General features: G+C 36.2%; 1 long non-coding RNA gene across 1 annotated transcript; it reads left to right on the forward strand.

Annotated features, from left to right (window-relative positions):
- On the forward strand, positions 4341-8533 carry LOC110393106. Its single transcript, XR_002434797.1, has 3 exons — positions 4341-4580; positions 6331-6402; positions 8339-8533. It is a non-coding gene; the product is annotated as an uncharacterized LOC110393106 (long non-coding RNA).

Here is an 8735-nt window from a genome sequence, read left to right on the forward strand (position 1 = left end):
CACCCGAGACAGAACCCTTCTGCTGTCAGAAATTACTGTGCACAGCAAATGGTTTGCGAAGCAGGTCTATGAAGGATCCCGCTAGCCCAGGAGCAGGCCTGGAGCCGCACTGGGAGGCCACTGGGGCTTGGCGGCTGTGTGGCCTGTGGTCAGCCCTGTGGCCTGGGGCTCGCCCTCTCACGCCCAGCTGTGGGGTGCTAGGGCAGCAAAAACACTGCTTGGGAGGAAGTGGTGGTGGTTAGCACAATGCTGGTGATGGCTTCAGCACACCTCTCTGTGCTGTCTTTACGTTTTAAAGAGAAAAAAGTACTTCCACACACTTTGAGTGTTTCTTGATAGTGATTTGCTGCTGCATTTTTTTCCATTTGTTGGGTTCATCATGCAGCAACAGGGGGACAAAAACTGAACTAAGCTACTTTAAGTGACAAAGTGACTGAGTCCAGGGTCAAAAAGAAAGTCTTGTGGTATTTTTATTTATTTTTTTAAGCTGGATTTCTTAATGACAACACTAACAGAAAAAAAAAACAAAAAAATTACTGCATGGGTTGTTTGGAGTCTGTATGTGGTTAAATAAACTTGTGAGTTTTATCCTATGTACATTACAAAATAAAAAAACTTTTAATGGCAAAACAATTAACATCTAATATGGATGAAAAATTGTTATGTGTGTAATAAAAAACTGACTTTAAGAAGCCAAAGGACATAAAAATCAAAAGAAAAATCTAACTTGAGGTGATGCTGGACTAGATCCCAGAAGGGGAAATATAACATAAATCTATATACATAGATTTACATAGATATACATAACATAAGCAAATTCACTATGGAGTGTAGCAGGAATTTGAGATCGAAATATAATTACCCAGAATGTAGCTTTTCAGGGCAGATTGTTTTATTCTTCTGCTGAACTGAAACATCTCTTAATGGTAAAAAATGTTACCCTGTGCTGGGAGTGTATTTGCAATTGCAATGAAGTGTCAGAAGAAAGTTCTTTAGCTGCCTACACCTTTGTTCATATGACTCTTAAATATTCTGTGTTTTCTTCCCAGTGTGCTTGCATAATTTTATTTTCAGTTAGAGATTAAATGCCCAACTGGAAACAGTGGTAGGTGACAAGTGCTAAAGCAAAGGTCTGAAATCTAACTGATTCTATCCATTTAGAGAGAGAGAGGTAACACAGCCTGATCTAGAAGATAAGTTCAGCAGACCACAGCTATAACACCTGTGAAAACTGTAACTGTCTGAGCCACCATGCTTTGTTAGGATTTCATTTATTTGAGCTTTATTTTCTTCTTATTTTTTGTGCTCAGCAATGACTTCCTTCAAGTGTATTCAGTTCCTGCAGCTCTAGAAACTTTTGTTGAACCTTACCTTTTGAGTTGCAGTCAAACCACTTAACAATCGGTTCACATTTTTTTTTCTGCCAACCACTTAAATGTTGCATCCTTTTACACCCTCATAGATATGGTAACATAAGGTTTGTTTTAATGTTGTTGTTTGTTTAGTTGGTTGGTTTTATGCCAATGTAGGAATACTATTGGTGACTCTCTTACAGACATAAAGGTGACTTTGGTGTGTATATTTCCCTTCTCATCTGTGAATGGAAATGATGAGGTGGAGTAAACAGCGTTTGGTACTGGTATAATGGTGTCCATCCAAGGGCAATGGCACTACTCTAACCATAGTGGCATAAAGGTACAAGTTTCATGCACAGCAAAACCTTCATCTATTTTGTTGAAAATAAAGAGAATATAAGATGATCCTCTTTGACAGTTCATAGTTCTACTTAAAATGTCCTCATTCTCCCAAACTGTTCTTTCTTAGTTCTAGTTAGAATCTTTTGATTTCACAGGGACTTGTGTAATCTGAGAATTACAGATAATCCACTGTTGACCAGCAGAGAGTGAAGTAGTGCACAAACCCACCACCAGATTCTGTGCCTGACAGACAATCAGCAGCTCACCCACTTGTGTTTGCAGTGTCCTTTTGAATTGCTAGACAAAACCAGAAGAGTTGTGCTTCTGTTCTGTCTTTCAGTCAGTGCTTTTTATCACTGCTGCATTCAAAAAGAGTTCACATCTGCATAGCATCTTTCAGAATTCTCCTCAAAGAAGTAGTAATAACAGTGTTTTGGAGAAGTCATTGGAAATGCATTGATTGGTAGCCAACAATGGTAAGTTTGGGGTTGGTTTGCGTTGTCTTGCATTTTGGTTTAGTTTATATTTTGCTTTTGTTGCTGTTGTTTTGTTTTCCCAGGACTTCCACTGGATGTATCAGTACAATAAACAAGACAGCCTTCCTCAAATGCAGCAGAAGATCATATAGAAAAAAAATGAATTCAAAGTGTCAGAATATTCTCTTTGTAGAAGTAATTAACACTGTCAAAATCTTTTGAGAAAAGCAAAATGAGAACTGTTTTAGATGCTTTAGACACCACCTGTCTTAAGAATATCTAATACCAGAATGACACAAAATCTGTATCTTTGTTCTCAGAGGACTTTATTCATCATTCGAGGAATTAATTGAGCTGCCACATTCTGTATATTATTGTATATATATCTTTTTAGCAATAGATTTCCTGCTCAAGGGAAAGGGGAGAACATATATATCCATTTCAGGTTTGCTAGAATATACAATTGATTCAGCAGTGAAAAAAATGTCCATTGAGACTGAAATATAGTACAGGAAATACCATTCACCATCATCTAGAACAGAAACAGCAATGAAATCCAGTACATAAAACTCTTTATCAAGACAGGAATTGAAAGAAAAAAAAAAGTTATAGCACAATGTATCTTTTATTTTATTTTGAAAAATAAACAACAAATATTAATTGCTTCTCATTGCAAAATAAATACTGGTTATACATTACTGCAAAGAAGTTGATAAATGCAATTTTGTCCTTAGAGAGCTCTTGATACAGGATACTAGCCTGAGGAACCTGAAACCTGAAGTTGTACATGTGACAGACCTGTGTGTGTGAAGAGCAACCAACTCTTTAAAATTATCCTAGCAAGGTTTGCCTTGGTTTATCTATTTAAATTCCTGCCGGCTTAATGCATCAGATTATTCTGCTAAGCCTTTGAGCACAACATAAAAATAGATCACTTCCTTTTTAAAAATCTCTTTCAGAGTAACAAAAGAGAAATAATGTTTCAATTAAAAATAGAATGAGATCGTTGTAGGAAAGGAAATATCTGCAAATTTTCAATTAGTTGTCCAAAATGAGCTAGATTTCAAGCTTGCAAAGGTTTCATATGATTTCATCTAAGGAAAATAGAGCCAAACAGTAAGAATAAAAGCATAATGTTTTTAATATATAGTAGCATAAACATACTATGATAATAATGTTAAGACATTCGGTAAGACATCTTTGAGCAGGTATACTACTTTATACCCATTTAATGCTTCATATAGATCACAAACATAATTTTAAAAAAAATCTGTCAAACTCCAGTGCCTCCTCGTTATGAGAACATAAAAGAAATAAAAAAACAGTGTGGTCAGAATAACTAAATTCAAAAAATCTTTATAAAACAACTTATGATGATTCTGTAATGGGTGCTCTGAAGTCATACTGATGTAATATAATTAAACTTCCAGAATCTTAGAAATTAGTGGTCATAGTTGCAAGCTAAATTTTGGAAAATAAAGACAGTGTATTATATTCTCTCTCGAACTGCAGAGACTAATTGAGCATATGACTCACCCACTGCTTTATGTCAGTATAAATATCATTGATTTCTTTGCAACTGCATTAGCATAAAACAGATGTAAAATGTTGTAGCGAATCAGGCAGGACATTAAGATACAATTATGCTATTTCCACTAAAACAAATGATTACAACAGATATTCATGTGTTCCATTAATTTACAGTTTACTGTGAAACCTTTCTTGAAAAAGCTTTCCTGCTGTGTAAGACTTTCTCTGAGCAAACGAAGAGTAAAACAGGTTAGTGCTCAAGAAACATCTATTCCTGATTTTAGTAAGGAAAGGGATTTTTAGTTGAGGAATTGCATAGTATCAGTATGTGGGGAAGAGAAGTTATAAATAAAATATAAGGCCAGCAGAGCTTAATTCATTACAGTAGAACAGAAATTTTGAATTGTCTTCCAATTTGGTGTTTGTTGTTTCTTCCATTTTATTGCATATTTAAAGATCTGGGAGGAGGTTGCTGGTTTTGCATGATTTATTTGTCCTTTTAAATCTCCCTCCCTCTATGTCTCCCATGAAAGGGGAAGAATTTAGACCTTTATTTGATCAACATTTTCTCTAGCAAATAATTTTAATTTTCTCTTTTGAATATATTTTTGCAGTACACTCCAAGGGGAAGAGGGTCCTTGATCTGAAGCATATTTCTTTCAAGGAGTAATTTAAATAGCTGGGTTGGTACTTCTTGCAGCTTTTAAAACCTGTTACAGATTAAAAGGAGGAAAGAAAAAAGTGTCTGTGCATTTGTGCCAAGTCAGCAAGACCTTGGAGAAGGCACTGCCACTGCTTTCCCTGAAGCCTCTGTACCAAAGGTATTCAGTGCCCTTGGCTGTGTTTCATCAGAACACAAGTAATGAAACAGAACAAGGTAACTTTCTTTTTTAAAGATCTCAGACCTTTCAAGCATGACAGATCAAATAAAAGAGTCCAAAAATAAGTTTTCCCTCAAAGCATGTGCCCTCACGGGAGCTGTTCTGTCCTCTAGTTCTGCCACTTGGGTGACAAATTCCACAAGGCCACCGCCGTATGGGCTGTGGGTCTTGTCTGCTCTGAGGACTCATCTAATCCCAACTCCTCCACTCTATACCAGTGCTGTACCAGTCACGTCTCAGCCAACAGCAACTTCCATCTCTGTTGTCCAGTGACCCACTTCTCCTTATATTTTAACAGAAAAAAAAAAAACAACAAACAATAATCTGAATAAGTCGTCAAACTAGAAATAGTTAACAAAGCCAACAGTTACTTGATCTTCTGTTTTCACACAGCATCGCTGTTGAATATTTGGTGTTTGGATTTTGGCCTTGTATTTAGGGGGAGAAACTTTTAGATTGTATTGGGAACATGATCTTGTTGGAAAGAGATCTGCAATACCAAAAAATAATCTGTTCCTTTGGTCTTGAGTTTTTCTCAAAAGAAAGGCACAAAAAAGGCTTAAGAAAAGGTACATGAGATACATTTCTTTGCTAAAAAGGTAGTCTGTATCAGGTTCTGAATGCATTAACAAAAATAAGATGCCACATACAAAAGATGCAGTCTTTTCTTTCTCCAGCTTTCTCCTTGGATTTTGAAGGCCATTTTTCATGCCATAAGCTTCTTTGCCAAAGATCAGCTACAGATCTTCCTTGAAGACTTGTCTGAGCTGACAGTATCATATAATTCAGAATAACCTTAACCTTCTCAGGAGGGTTTCACATCCCGGCTGTATTTGAGGGTATTGTTTTGGAAACATCTCAGTGAACCTCTGCCAGCGAAAGGGAAAAACAGCAACATTCATTTCCTTAAACTGGCTTTTAACAGTTTTAAAGTAAAGGATTGTATTTTTTTTTTTATAGCAACATGATTGACATGAAAAGTAAAGGTGAGCCAGAAGAACCATAATTCAGGAAAGATAACAGCTACACAGGAACAGCTGTGTTCTGAAAGTGAAAGGTCCCTTCCCAGGGTCCTTTGCTTGAGCACCCTGAAGTCTTTCTGCTTCCATTTTTCTTTCATGAAAACTCTTGGGCTTCTGTAAATAATACCACTTCTCTGAAACTAGCAAGCTAAGAGATTTCAACAGAAGGACAAGAACTGAGTTAACAACAACAACAACAACAAAACAGTTGACTAACAGTATTAGTGCATTAAATTCATAGAGACTCAAAAGTCATCTGTTATTTTCCTTTGTAAATTAGCTTCTTTCACATCTTTCAAATGACATCTTCCATGTTGTTACCAGATGAAAATGCAAGGTCATAACACAAACCAATTCTTAACAAAATGTGAACAAAAATCCAGTAATATCTTCCTATGCTAAAAGGAGAAGAATTTATAAAATGTTTTTAAGGACATTTTCAGTATCTTATTCAACAAATCAATGGTAAACATTTACAGACAAGATCACCAAGTAAAAAAATTTAGTTAGAAGAAAAAGGCCTGGTGATAGCTCCTATCATTAAGCAATTGCATAATTAAAATTGCAAAGAAAATACTAAATACTAAAATGAATTATCCGGTTATTTTCTTGGGATTATATGTTTTTCTTTCTCTTCTTTAAGTAGGTCAATTTTTTTATTATTTACTTGAATAACCTTATTACATTTACTTTTTGTCATATTTTCCACTTTTGTTTTATTCAGATGAGCAGAGGAGTGCTTTTGCTTCTTTTAAGATTTCCCCCTTCACCCAAGTAGAGACAAACTTCAAGTTCGGTAAGTTGTCACAGGCAAACTGTCTAGCCACGAACACATCAAAGGAACACACTTACAGAGTGAACTTAAAAAATACCACAGACCTTCTTATCTCCTACCAACACACCCCTTGCTTAAGAGTCAGCAGCAGTATTACTTTATGGTGTCTAGTTCAAAATTTGTTCAGCAGTGGTGTTTCTCCCACTTCCTTAATCAGACCTTTATACTTTTAGTACATATCACCATGAGCATATTTTGTCATTCAGCATAGCTTTTCTGTGTTCAGATTCCATCGATTACTTGTGATTAATCTTCCTGAAAATAAATGTGAAACTACCCTTCCTGAATCTCAACATTTAGCAATATCTAGCCTTCATGTCACAGCTGTGCTAACAGTTTATCACGAACAGTCTTATCTTCCTGACCCATTTAGGTGCTCAGTGTTACATTAGAATGAAAATCCAGTTAGTAGTTTGGTTCCAAAAATGCAGATAATTTTCCAGTTCTAGAAATGTAAAAACATAGTCTTTATCTATAGACCCCTGAATACATATCCTCTTGCAGTATGGGGGGATGAAACATTTCATTGGAGAATTATATAGTGCAACCTGCGCAGTTGCCAGTGCATTTAAAAATAGAAAATCATCAAGATCTTGAGTATATAGATCATATTTTCTCCACATTTCTACTCTGCAGAATGACTTTTAGTTTTGATCCTTTTTTTTTTCTCCTCTGAGGAAGTAAAGACTCCTCTGAGTCTTTACTAATGTACCCCTAAAATGTGATTGTATTTAATTCACTTTTTTTTCCCCACTTTCTATGGGAGAATTCTAGGTGTTAACTTCTGCTCTGATGTTAATGAATACATACTAAATAATCTTGTCCATTATGTTACTGCATCAGGCAGGCATGTAGATTAATCCAGTTTGGGGTCTTTATTAGCACAATTAGATTAGGTGCAGAATAGGAAAGAGGAAATTGAATTATTTGCCTTTATCTGACTATACTGCTCAGCTCTTATGTTTAAAGAAACCAAGAATACTGAATGGAAAAAGAGGTAATTTCTTTGATGGTAATCTAGAGGAAGACTGTCATCCACGGAGAGAGAGTTATGTCATTTGTTGCTGAAATACCATTCTGAGTCGATTAACCTGGCTTCTAGGTAGAAGAGCTGATCCCCAGAGACACAGAGGCCAAGCCCAAAGTATTCAAAGCACTCCCTCCTTCCAGTCCATTTTCTTCATTCTCTTCACTGAAGATTCACTGAAACAGTCCCCTTGCCCTGACCATTTTTCCATTGGTCATGTTTGTACGTAAAGCGGTATCTGGAGCAATCTCCTTTTTAGCAGTCTCCTGCTTCACTGCACTACCACAGCCAAGGCCTTTTTCCTGATAGAAGCAGAAGCCTGCAAGTATATTTGTCTCTTTCTGCACTATTGCTACAGGCCTATCTGTTAAATCTTAAATACTAATAAATCATTAACAAGGATATTAACATATTGTGCTGGCCGTATACATATATCTTATTATTCACTGTTTTATAGCAATTTCCATTAGAGAATCTAATTACAGAAATCATTGTGACATGCTTTGAAACAGCATCCCTCATTATATGTTATCTATATATTGGATTGGGGGAAATTAATACGCCAGGAAATGAAATGATGCACCTAGAGTCATAGAAGAGGTGTGTTCAAGTCAAGACTGAAATCCAACCCACACATTAAGACCGAAATCCAACCCATAGATTTCTACTGTGTTTACTGTGCAATTGTTCCTGTTTTATTTCTTTCTAAATTTTGTTTTAAGCCACCACCCTACAGTTAAACATTCAGCTGTAAAATTCCACTATGTTATTTTTTGCTGTTAACTTGTAATTGGCATTTAGTGAATAGTTACTGAAAGACAACTTGATCATCTCTGTGAACACCTCCTTCCTTTGATCTGGGGTTCGCAGGATGGAGAGAAAATGGCATTACTGGGAAAGAAGAGCAAGGTTATGGAAGACAGAGAACTAGAGTGAAAGAGACCAAAGAACTACTTGGGAAACCATGGGATGTGCAGTTTCTGTTCCTGTGAGAGTCTCTTCTCCACAGATGCTCAGAGAAATGTGGATTTTCCAGCCTATTTGTGCTGGAGAGCACAGGGAGAATCACAGGTTAGAGGTTCAGGGAAGTGGGAGGGAAGATTGCAAGATAACCTTCTCTTATGATACCTGCTCTGTCCACAGACCAGAGGAGCATGGTGGAGACAGTGTTTGTTTCTCTTTTTTATGTATCTTATGTAAAAAAAAAAAAAAAAAAAAAAAAAAAAAGGACGTTTAAAACATGTGCCTTCTCCCATATTATACCAGT

Source organism: Numida meleagris, chromosome 2 (assembly GCF_002078875.1).
Source record: "Numida meleagris isolate 19003 breed g44 Domestic line chromosome 2, NumMel1.0, whole genome shotgun sequence".
NCBI classification, from domain to species: Eukaryota; Metazoa; Chordata; class Aves; order Galliformes; family Numididae; genus Numida; species Numida meleagris.